This window comes from Bos grunniens, chromosome 10 (assembly GCF_055505025.1).
Source record: "Bos grunniens cultivar Pamir isolate PY7600 chromosome 10, Bosgru_T2T1.0, whole genome shotgun sequence".
Lineage (NCBI taxonomy): Eukaryota > Metazoa > Chordata > Mammalia > Artiodactyla > Bovidae > Bos > Bos grunniens.
In genome coordinates this window covers 69,203,281-69,216,276 of record NC_141174.1, presented here as the reverse complement: position 1 = coordinate 69,216,276, position 12,996 = coordinate 69,203,281, and the positions used below count along the sequence as shown (strand labels likewise).

Sequence of the window (12,996 nt, the reverse complement as noted above, 5' to 3'; positions counted from 1 at the left end):
TTTGAGCTCAGAGCTTCTACCACCTGAGCAGCTTACGACACATATCAGTACCACCTTCATCTTTGTTTATTTCTGGTCCTCAGCCCCTCCAGATTTGGGGGAAGACTACAATTAAGAGAAAGTAAGTGATTTGCTAAGAACGGAGTCTCACTTCACAGGGCAGGTGTGCTAACCAGCGTGGCTGCTGCTGGGATGCGCTGTTTAAACAGCAGCTCTCCTTGGAGGGTGAGGGGGACTCTGATTTGCAGTGTTTGCACATTTCTGTGGTGTTAATGCTCCCACTATGGCCAATTCCAAGCCACCAGTATGAAGTCAGAGTGGGGAGCTGGGAGGAGATGCTGGCAGTTGGCTCTCAGGCCGGATGCGGCTGCTCCTAGATGCCATGGCTGCCACTCGCACCCACGGACCTGGGTTCCTTCCTACCTGGGTATCTCATTCCCAGTGCTCCCAAATTCACTGTCCCCCTCAATCCTGATCTCGTGCCCTCTGGGCTTGCCTGGTGTAACTGACCAGCTAATCTCTATCATTGCAGGCCCTGGGAGGAGAGCAAGACATACGGGAGCACCCTTTTAGATGTCTTCATTGTAACAGTGACTTCTTGGGAGTTCTTACAGCTCGCACCCAAGGATGAGCATTTTAACGTAGAGTGGGAATTTGGGACAAGGGAAGTGCCCAGCTGCCCATGCCTTGTTCTGGGTCCCTCTGGGGTAACGTGGTACATCATACCCAGACCCAGGGTGAGTACCCTGACCACATGACTGAGAAAATCTAGGTCTAGTTGGAATATTTTCTATTCCTTGGCCCAATACACTGTCCAGCAGCTCTGAAGACCTTCGTTACAAGTAGCTTTTAATTACTTATTTGCACTGGCTGGAGGACACCATGATGTAGGACAATACAAGGCCTCCATTTAACCATGACCTGCAATTTCACACTTTTGCAACAAGCCTTCAAGCAGCATCCCACCCAAGTGGGAAAGGGCCAGGCAGGCTCATGTCTTCTCAGTGGGGCTGCTGACAGTCAAAGCCAGGGATACAGAGGACAGGAAAACCTGGCTCATTGACCCTTGACTTCATCTAATCAGGCTTCTCTCAACTACTGTCCCAGACAGGCTGACCTGGAGGCATGTTGTAAAGGAAAGGGACTGTATTTGCTTCCCATGAGTTTTGGATTTATTCACTGTCCTGCTGGGTCAGGGTTGGGGAGCAGGAGGTTGAGAGGGCGTTCGAATTGCCTAGCATCTGGATATGGCGATGGCACCCCACTGCAGTACTCTTGCCTGGAGAATCCCAGGGACGGGGGAGCCTGGTGGGCTGCAGTCCATGGGGTCACCAAGAGTCGGACATGACTGAGCGACTTGACTTTCACTTTTCACTTTCATGCATTGGAGAAGGAAATGGCAACCCACTCCAGTGTTCTTGCCTGGAGAATCCCAGGGACGGGGGAGCCTGGTGGGCTGCCGTCTATGGGGTCGCACAGAGTCGGACACGACTGAAGCGACTTAGCAGCAGCAGCAGCAGCAGCAGCATCTGGATATCCACACCCATCCGTGTACAAGCACAACACACGTACATGCACAACACGTGCATACACAGCTGCCCCTGACACCCCCAGAAGCTGGAGAACTCTCCCTCAATGCAACACCTGAGAGCAAGGCTATGTTTTCACAGCACTGATGTTCAATAAACAGAATCACCTCTGCTGAGCACGTGAGCTGTACAACTCTGTGAGGAGGAGGCACCAAGGACACGATTTTAAAGATGAAGACGCAGGTATCACATGTTGGCTGTGGTCTCAGGGCTGGTGAGTGGAGGCAGACAGGATCGGCCCTCTGGCCCCCCAGCCTAGGGCTCTATCCTTGAAACCTGCCTCTCCTTGAGGGATTGTTGGAAGGTGAGCAGGGTGAAGACTGGGTATACTGCGAAGGGCTATGACGTTCAGCCATCCAAGCTACAAAGCTAAATCAGCCTCTCACTCACACCCACTTCTCTTTTTCTCCCTGAGAAGCCCTGCGTCTGCAGCCCAGCCTTGTCCTTCTCACTGCAGCCGCAGTACAGACATCTCCCTGGAGACCCCAACCCGTAAACCCACCACTTGTCCTGACAACACGAGGGCTATCATGGGCACCATCTGGCTAGGATGACCAGACCCTGGAGAGCCTGTGGCCAGTGGTCGCATGGGTGAAAATGCCCAGTCCCCTGAGAGCTCACGGCCCCCATATGGCCCACCTGTCCCTCCTCTTGCAACAGACTCTCCACTCCCTCAGCCAAACCAGTCAGCCCCAGGGACGGTCCTCCCTGGGCATGGCTCTTCTTCGAAGCATGAAGCTCTATGTAAAGGATGACCTAGATTTCTTGGATGAGCGACTGCAATCTATAAATGTCTAACCATGTGCACAAAATTGCCTGAAGTGGAAAAGAGCTTTTAGCTCTATTGCCTCGACTGAGCCAGCCAATGGCCTTCCTTGGGGACTGCAGCCTCCATCCGGACCGTCAGGTCTCAAGAATGAGGGGTCTGAGAAAAGTGAGGGAAGCTGTCCTCGTCGCTTCTGCAAACTGAACACAGTCTTGGGTGTGGGCGTGAGGAGGCTGCACCGGCACTAACAGATAAGCAGTGGAAAGATTCGCGGTGGGCGCTGGGTGGGCCCGTGATGGGACTCTGGGACGAAGCTGTGACCGCACATTCTAGAGCCACTTTGGAAGACAGTGCCAACTGAATACCCTGGGTGGGTGGCTGTTCCTCCAGGGAGCTTCCAAGTCCCTGGGGAAAATCGGATTATCTGGCTAGGTAGAGACGCTGGCATTTGAGTCCTTGGTGAGCTGCTGTCAATGCAGCCTACTTGGCTCACGGGGTGACTGTCCCCCCACAGGAATGTGCCTGGTGGGGAGTGGATGGCAGTAGGGCCCCAGCTCAGCTTCCCAAGGAGGATGCAGAGAGCTGCCCACAGATGGCTGGAGGCAGCCAGCCCGGGAGGGGATGGACCCAAGACAAAGACACGACACAGAGGAATCTGGGGCAGGGCGCACTATGCGCTCCTCTTGCTTACTGGAGCGCACTTGTGTTGCTTCAGTCTTGCCTGGGCCTTTTTGGGGGCATGCTTGTTGACAGGCTGAATAGGTATTAAGAAGCAACTTGGGAATGTTCCAAACATTGACTCAGTGAAATAACACAGGCCTGAGACTTACTGGATAGCCATGAACTCAGCCTTCTTCAGAAAGTTTTTCTCAATATTGACTTGATCCTAACAGCCACCTAGATAACCTCATTCCAGTGTACCACAACAGGGCTGACAACACAGCTCACCGCAAACTCTGCTTTCACCACAGAAACTGTCCCTGGCTCATAATTCTCTGCAGTGAACAGTCCCAGACAAAAACCATCATCGCACCACCGTGTACAGTCAAGAGAACTGAGCAAAGCCTTTTGTAATCAGATAGAAGTTATTCTGAAAGCCTCTTCGCCCCTTTGTTGTTTGTAGTTAGGATTAGATTACCTTTGATTAAATATAGAAAAATGCTTAGTAATCCATTAACCACTGTAACAGCGGTGAACTATTCTCACTTCTCTTGCTGGATTTGGAACAATATTTTGTTTTTCTCTTTGCTCCTGTTGCTGCTAAATCGCTTCAGTCGTGTCCGACTCTGTGCGACCCCATAGACAGCAGCCCACCAGGCTCCCTGTCCCTGGGATTCTCCAGGCAAGAACACTGGAGTGGGGTGCCATTTCCTTCTCCAATGCATGAAAGTGAAAAGTGAAAGTGAAGTCGCTCAGTCGTGTCTAACTCTTAGCGACCCCATGGACTGCAGCCTACCAGGCTCCTCCATCCATGGGCTTTTCCAGGCAAGAGTACTGGAGTGGGGTGCCATTGCTCCTGTTAGGCTTTGGTTATTCCAGAGTGGGACAATGATTTTTCATGAAATACTTCTTTATAACCAAACCTGAAAGAGGGATCCACAGTGGTAGGTCATACTGTCCGTGCCCGTGAGATGGGGCATGGTTTCCTCTAAGCATGGTCCCCATCCATGGCAGAGGGAGCAGGGGCATCCGAATTTCTTTTCAGTTCTAGGTTCTAAATGCAACCCATCCCTCAGGCCCTCAAGGCAGAAGGATTTCTCAGGGTTTACTGAGGTACTGGAGGGAAATCTGCATGAGGACCCAGGAATGACTTTGAAACAGAGAACTTCACAGGTGGGTAAGGAATCTCTTAGTACAACTGAAGCAAAGGAAAACAACAAACAGCCCTTCACTCAGGTGCCAAGAGCCAAAGAAGAAAACGTTTCACACATCCCCAGTCAAGAAGCAGGGCTGTGTCACCGACTTACAGACAGCAAAAACGCCAACACTGAAACTCTCAGGGCTGGTGTCAGTTGGAACACGCAAGAGCCAGGAGCAGTGTTTGGTACTGCTGGAGGAAAAACAACATCTAATGGGAACTGATGAACTACATTCTAAGTCTTACCTGACTCTCTCTCCCTTGCTCACTGTCTCTCTGTTTCTCTTTTTGTTAAACATACATGGAGTGTTTCCTGGGTACCAGGCACTGTCCCGAGTCTTCACATGCGTCAACTCTATGAGATAGGTGGTACTGTCATCTGACAGATGAAGAAACCGGGGTAAGGTAACTTGCTGGAGTTCAGCTCCTAAACAGCAGTCCTGGGATCTGCACCCAGATCCCGGCCCTGGGAGAGCTCTGTCATCTCCGAGCCTCCACGTGCTCACTTGCAGAGGAAGAGCTTGATAGCATCTTGCTTCCATCCCTCTCGGCAGAGAGATAATCAGGAGCTCCGTCGAGATAAGGAAAACGCTTTGACATCTTTTGGGGAAAACCAAGGTCCTGAACTAAGTCCAAACCACTATGATATCTGGGTGACTGGAAGGTCACAGATACCTAGGCTGCCTGACAGTCGTCACGTAGCGCCCAAGCCTTCACTGCACTGTTGAAGCCCTAACAGTGCACATTTATGAGCGCTTTCTCTCCTCACAGGTTCGCTCATCTCACACCAACTCTGCGGGATGAGTATTACCTTTATTACTTGATAGATAAAGAAACAGAGAAAGGTGAGGCGAGCTGCTGGAAGGCACACAGTGACTTCAGAAGCGGTGAGGGCCTGGCCTGAGCCCAGGTCTTCGACTCAGCCCCACCCCTGCCACTGTGTCCTCCCGTCACTCTCTCTGGGTCGTGCAGATTAAAGGCACCTCCTTTCTGTCTCAGCTCTGGAGGGTTTCTGGTGCCAGGCTGCCTGGGAAAGTAGCTGAGCCTCCCTTATGCCTGTGGGTGGGCCAGGCTACTGTGGTGTAAGCTCTGATAGTTGTTTTGTTTTTTTCTTTTTTGTAGTACAAGTGCCTGACCTAAGCTTTGATTGTCGAGGCGTCCATTTCAAAGAGGTGACCTTCAAAGATGGCTATCTTGCAAATAAACGCACTGCCAGCCATAAGACAGATAAAAGCCAGGCTGCCGACTGGCTCTCCACCCCAGGCTCCTTGGTTTTAGAGACTGCGGTTGATTTCAGTAACTGACCATTGAGCTACTTGTTTTTTTCTTTCATCATGCTTTAAACCCCAGCCCTTATGTTTAAAGTTCACCAGAACTTTATGAAGAGAAAGATCTTCATGAACTTCATAAAGACAGAGATCTGCCCCCACCCTCAGCCCCAATAAATGTAGAACCCCTGGCCTGTGTGCCCTTTCTCTTGCTCCTCTTTTTCTTTCCTTCCTTCCCTCCCTCTTCCCCTCCTCTCTCCCTCCCCCAACCTTGCTGTGTGGACTGCCTCTGGTATGCTGTGTAATTTCCAGGTCTTGTAAGCAATAAACTTTTATTTTTTCAAAGTTTCCTGATGGCTATTACTGAACGGTATCTTGTAATCATCATAAGAACCACAAAGGCTGGTCCAACCACAACACTGGTAACTGACAGGCTGAGACATGCACAAAACAGCTGTGACACAAGCATTCTAATTTTCGCCACACTCACGCTGCTCTGCTTCACACGTGAAAGAAACAGACTCAAGGAAGGTAAAAATAATCCATCGGTGGTCTCACAGTTAGGAAGTGGCAGGAAGGGGCTACAAATGACTGTTCTGGTTACTTTCTCCAGTAATACAATGGTACTATTATATTTATAATATAAAATATAATATTATATCAATATAAATATAGGACTCAGCCCTGTGTTCTGAGTCCAGGGCTGTAGTCTCTGGCAGACCTGCACTGCCTTCTAAATGAGGATCCTCTGAGGATAAGGACAAGGGTTTCTTGACTTCCTGTCAGTTCCCTGCAGTCTCCAGTCTCCTGCTGTGCCTAGAACTGGGCCATTTCTTTCACCCAAATCACAGGGCAGTAGTCTTACCTACATCCACGGGAGACATGTCCCAACACCCCCCAGTGGATGCCTGCAAGCAAAGATAGTACAAAACCCTAAATACACCATGTATGCTTTTTCCTATTCCAACAACTGGGTAGAGTCTACAGTGTGGATCTGCTGGATGATTCATGTCCCGGGCAGGACAAAGCAGGACAAAGTGTGAGATTTCATTACCATACTCAGAATGGCATGCAATTAAAAAACTAAAAATAGAGTTACCACATGATCCTGCAATCCCACTCGTGGGCATATATCTGGAGAAAGCTCTAATTTGAAAAGATACATGCACCTCAGTGTTCATAGCACTATTTACAACAGCCAGCACATGCAAGCAACCTAGATGTTCACTGATGGATGAATGGATAAAGAAGACGTAGTGTGTACACACACACACACACACACAATGGAATATTGCTTGGCCATAAAAAGAATGAAGTAACACCATCTACAACAACATAAATAAACCTTGAGATTATCATACTAAATGAAATTAAGTCAGAGAAAGAAAATATCCTATGATATCACTTATATATGAAACCTAAAAAATAGATATAAAATGAACTTACTTATAAAACAGAAATAGTCTCACAGATAGAAAACAAATTTATGGTTACCAAAGGTGAAACAGGAGGAGGGATAAATTAGGAATTTGGGATTAACAGATACATACCACCATACATAAAATAGATAAACAACAAGAATTTACTGTATAGCACAGGGAACTGTATTCAGTCTTTTGTAATAACCTATAAGGGAAAAGAATGTGACAAAGAATATATATATATATACATATGTAAGTAGATATATAAATAACTCACTGTGCTGTATATCTGAAACTAAAAAGATATTGTAAATCAACTATATGTAAATAAAAAATTAAAAAGCACATATAAAAAATATCACATAAAAATAAGAAAATAAAACCTACAAATTGCTTATTTCTGGAATTTTCCATTTAATATTTTCAGACTGTGGTTGACTGTGGGTAACTGAAACTTCAAAAAGCAAAGTCTTGGATAAGGGGGCACCGCTCTGTGTAAGAACAGATGTTGACTAGTAGCAGCCAATGATAAACACGAACAGTAGCTGTGCACTTACAGGAAGAGTTAAATGTCTTTGGAAGAAAGATGTAGTGAGGGTTTGTGTCCTAGAGACGTGAGAGAATGCAGGGAGGTGATGGTAAGGGAATGACCACAGTTTTTAGAAGAAAGGGTCAAAAGAAATCAAGGAACTATAAGGACAAAGCAGGACCTAAGATTCAGGCTCTTCGTTCAACCTGTGTTAATGCCACTGGAACTTAACTCCATTTACAGATCTAAACACAGCAACCCCTTGACTTGGTGACAATCAAGAGATTCCCAGGTATCTTTACGGGTTCTGAACTTTAAAGTCACTGTTCAACAGAACAAGCTTCCTCGAGTGAGAAAAGCTTAGACTACAGTTTAAAAAGGCTTCCTGGGCTTGCAATCTTGAAAAGAATTCCCAAATCATCCACTGAAAAATTGACATTTTCGGGAGTGAAATGGCAAAGTAAGATGCCTAAAGAAGCTGATATCCTAAGTGTCTGTGAGATCTAACAGGCTGATGCCAAGGTTTCTTTGGCTTGTGTCTAATCAGCAGCTTGTGGTCAGCTCTGAGGCCTGCTCTGAGCAGAGCAGAGCAGGAGGGAATGCCAAGGGCAGGGTCACCAAACCCATATGGCCCTGAAAACGCCATCAAACAGCCAAATACACCTGAACACAGCACTTCCCATCACACAATTCTTCCACATGCTCGGTCACGTCTGACCATCACATCCACTGACGTGGTAGGGACATAGCCACTTGGCAGATGAGAAAGGCGCAAAGACAGGGCTGATGCTCAGTCTGTCTCAGTGGTATCTATGCGGACAGATGGGCCTGTGCTGTACCAGTGAGTAAGCATTTTGAATATCACCTTGGATGAACAACTGGCCCATGGATAACATCACCAGCAGTGACAGGGCTGGTGCTCCAAGCTCAGATGTTCTCATCACAAGTCCAGGATCTTTGTTCTAAGAGAATTGTGCCTGGTACTGAGGCGGGTGCAGATAACCAAGGTCCTATTCTAGCAACCGTCCAGAAGCTTCCAGCTATAACATGGTACAAAACACAAGGGCCTGGAGGGAGGTATGAACGAAACATTAAGGCAGTGTGGGGGAAGGGGAAGGCTAGATCTGACTACAAGAAATGACTTAACTTTCATGGAGAGGTGGCATGTGAGGTGGGTCTTGAAGGAGGGGGTCAAACCTTGACAAACTAAGATGGAGGTAAAGACATTCTGGGTGAGGGAAGAAATGGTTTCTGCTCTTGGAGATGAGAGAGTTGAAGGTATATCCAGGAAAGGATTGTGAAGCCAGTTGGGTTGAATCAGAAAGTACCTGTAGATAGGAGGTATGGAAACATGGGTCAGGGTCAAAGTGTTGGGGACCTAATATACCAAACTGGGGAGGGGCCCTTACTCTGATCTTTAAAATTCTGCAAAATCAGATGGTCTATCCACACAAAGAAGAAGGCAGCAACCTCTCACCCAGTAATCTTTTAAAACTGCAGGTGGTCGTGTCTTACAACCTGAGCCTTAAAGGCTCGTTTCAAGGTGAATCATTTCTAAAGAGCCTAGAACCTTAGTTTCTTCTTGCATCTTTTCCCTAATTACATTGCTACCAAGGGAATGCTAGACAGTGTGTGAGTGGGTGTGTGAGTGTGTATGTGGGCATGTATGTATGCTTGCTGCTACAGTGAGGTCATATCAGAGCATGAAATAAAGGCTGGTTTTGCCTAATTTTGCTGTAATTCAGGAAGCTCAGTTACTTGAAGTTAATTTTCCTCCCACACTTAGCCAGCATGAGCATCTTAACTCTCAATTTCCTTCCTTGTCATCAACCTTCCCAGACTACTTTAGAAGCCAAGGAACCATATGGAAGGCCATCTATGATTACAAGAGAGCCATGACTCTAGGGCTTCCCAGATCTGTCACAGGGATGCTGGCTCATCCACTTTCAAACAAATTCAGGCCCCAAAATGTACAAGACATCAGCAAAGATGGGACTGAAAGTTGGCAAGGCTTTGGCTTCAGATGCTTGATTAAGAGTTTGGTCACAGCAGGGTCAATATCATTATTTCATCTTTGTTCCCTCCTAGGCACCAGCTGGCAACTGTGCCCCTGATTCGTGCTCGTGAGTGAGGTAAAATTATGATCCCATAGCCATTCTGGATAAGTCTAGAGCAGACGGATAAGCAGGAAGCACTTTAAGGCTTTCCTCACTTGGTGTGTATTTCCCCTTTACCTCCCACCTTTCCACACACCTGGTCACCTGTGGAAACCATAGGAAAGATCTGTGTTAAGGTATTGAAGACTTCAATTTTCCTTCACTCGTATTTGCATAATAATTTGTCATTCTGAGAGAGGATAACATAATGAAAAAAATCCACACCAGATCAAATTTTCGGCTTTAGTGGGTGACTTTGTCTTGTTTTTCTAGTGAGGTGGCCTTAATGTTAACAAAGAGTTTCAGGGCAAAAAAAAAAAAAAACAAAATCAAAGGTTTTCTATCCTAGGATGAGTATGTTCAGACTTATCCAGAAGCAAGTGAATATATTAAATCTGACTCACATTTCAAGTGAAAATAGCTTAAAAATAAGACAAAACAAAAAAATAAACCAAACTACCTCCCTCAAAATAAATCCCAAGGTCTTATCTCTTATCTGTTCCATCAAAATATTCAGGGATGGACATAGAATTTGTATTTTAAAAAATCTCTCCAAAGGTATGATGGTCGCTCAAGTTTGCTTAGATTGCTTTAGACCACTTAGTTTATTCCTTGCTAAGGAAAGGGCAGGTCTGCAAGCTACTAAATAACCCTTGAAAACATTTCCAATTTCAGCAGTCAATGGTGAGGTCTTCCAGGTGTTATCAGGGCTACACATGGGAAGTTCTTAACAAATAGGTGATCTGGTGCCAACATTTACAGACTCCTCAGTGAGGACTAGTTAGTTCTAATTCATAAAGCACAATCAGAGCAGATCAGAAATCAATCTGGGGGACTTCCCTGGTGAATCAGTGGTTAAGACTCTGCGCTCCCAATGCTGGGGACCTGGATTTCATCCTTAGTGAAGGAACACGCCACATGTGGGATTCCACTAAAGATTCCACATGGTGCAAAAAGATCAAAGATCCCATGTGACAGAACTAAGACTCGCCACGGCCAAATAAATAGATATATATTTTTTAATGAAAGAAATCAATCTGGGGTAAACCAGAGGACCACAAAACTGTTCTGACCCAAGGGAGTTCCTACTGTTTAGCAAACCCCTCTCTTCCTTGGGCTTGCACAACCATACTCTAAGGGGATATTTTATCTCTGAAGCCAGAGAGCAGGGCCCTGCACATACTCCAACATAAAGATGTCCATTCTCCCAGGCTCTTCACAGGCTTTGTTGATTAAGGGTCTTTGCCTATCTGGGACATCTCTCTCCCCTCCGCCCTGGAACCCTGGCAAGTGTCCACTAGGGTCTGTCACTTTTCGGGCATCAGTGTCGGGATGACCCTGCTCTTTGGTGTTGAGTCAGGGGCATTTTATCCACAGTAGGAAAACATGTTTTTTTTCTTCCTTTTCCACCATCCAATTCTTGGGCCTTTTACCACTCATAATATTTCTGCCAGAGAGAGGACCCATGAGGAATTGAACACCAGTCATTTTATACTATTTCAGCCACTCCAGTAAAACAACTGGAACAGACTCAAAAGTATGATTAAAATGAAATGTGTGGGTTCTTGGTCAGTTTCAATGAACCTCTCTTCTGCACCAGCATTGTTTCACGAATTAACTTTCAAGGAGTTTGCTATTTCACCTCTTTGGTTCTCGTGGTGCTTCATAGAGCATTTCACTAGCACCAGATCACCTGATTAAATAAGGACGTTCTTGGTAGAGTTTTATTTATCTCCCCAACCCTGCCAGTATTCATCAGAAGGGCAGGGGGTGGGGGGGCTCTGGTTTCTGAGTCACTAGACATTTCGTTCCTCAGATCTTGGCCCTCACTTATTTGATCAACACACAATCACAGAGGAACCCAAAGAATTAAACCCGAGGTGAAAGAGAAGTTAGTCATTGCTATCTGGTAGGCACTGAAAAGTCTTGGCTTTGCCTTCTAGCAAGCTCTACCACATGGGATTGGGTTGTGAAAACATTTCCTCTCACTTGAAGTCCTTACAGAAGGAACTTTTTATGCTAGCCAGTTTGTGTGTTTGTTTTTTTTTTAATAACTTTTTCTATCTTATTAAGGTACAGTGAAAGGCATATGTTTTAACATATAGTTTGATGTCTTCTGACAAATACTTACATCCTTATAACCCAAACCCCTCTCAAAAGTTAGCATGTTTCTATGACCCAGTAAGTTCCCTTATTTTCCTGGTCAGTTCCTCCTACTCACCCAACCATAAAACCATTTTTCTTTTTTTCTTTAAATCATAAGTTAGTTTTACGTATTTTAGAACTTCATATATTGGAATCATACAGTATTTATTTTTGTGTGCAATGTTTCGTTCACAAAGCAAAACATTTTTGCAATTAACCAGTGCTGACTCTTTCAGTGGTTCAAGCCTTCTTATTGATACAACAGAATACATGGCATATTGTTTCTGATGTTGCGTGATATCTGGGTTGTTTCCAATTTTGGATTTTCATGGAAAAAGCAATTAATATAACGATTTAAAATTCACAGTCTGAAACCGCAATTACTTTTTCATCAACCTAATATTATGGACATTCTTGTATAAGTCATATCATATCTTGTATAAGTTATAAGTCCATGATATGACTTATACTTTTCCTTTCTCTTGCATGAATGCCTAGGGGTGGAATTAAAGGGTCAAAGGGTAGGTGTATATTTATTAGAAATGGCTAAACAGTTCTCCAAAGTGATTATATCACTTTATAATCTCATTCATAATGTTTAAGGCTTCTAGATGCTCCACATGCTCACCAACACCTAATGCTGTCAGTCTTCTGATTTCACTGTTTCCATTTATCTATCGACTTACTCTGTTTACCTTACTTTAAATCCTTCAACATATTTATAACAGCTATTTTAAATTCCCTACTTATTAATTTCAACATTTGCATCAATTCTGAGTCTAGTTCTATTAACCCTTTTTTTTCTTTTGGTTATGGTTCACATTTCCCTGCTTTTTAAATTTTCCTGTAATTTTATATTATATGCTGGGCACTGTGGATACAGTGTTGAGAATCTGTATCATGTTAATTTATAGCCACATTTAATTTACTGGGGCTTTAAAACTGACCCTGTCAAGGCTTGGATTTAGGCTTTGTTAGGGTGGCTCACGAGTAGCACCTATCCCAGGGCTCTAGGACTCCTGGTGGTGTGATCTTTTTCATGTCTCAATTGAATGACTCAGGTGTTATCTCCTACTTTCTGGCTGGTTCCAAACTGCAATATTTCACAGACTATAAGACCTCCTTTGACTTACAGAACCCCAGTAACTATTTGGTAGTATGGAGTCTTACCACATTTGTACACAATTTAACATTTTGCAAAAGTCTAAAGGAGATCCCTTTTTTCCAGTACCCTACTCCATAAATTTCAACCACCCCAGAAGCC

The 12,996-nt window shown here is 45.2% G+C and overlaps 1 protein-coding gene and 1 long non-coding RNA gene across 6 annotated transcripts in view; one reads left to right on the top strand and one right to left on the bottom strand.

The window, feature by feature from the left end:
* The window catches only part of RASGRP1 (RAS guanyl releasing protein 1), an 87,022-nt gene that overhangs the window by 52,777 nt on the left and 21,249 nt on the right, over positions 1–12,996 (bottom strand). The gene's annotated exons all lie outside the window — the stretch shown is intronic.
* Positions 3,895–5,826, top strand: LOC147364784 (uncharacterized). Its single transcript, XR_015133712.1, has 2 exons — positions 3,895–5,058; positions 5,336–5,826. It is a non-coding gene; the product is annotated as an uncharacterized LOC147364784 (long non-coding RNA).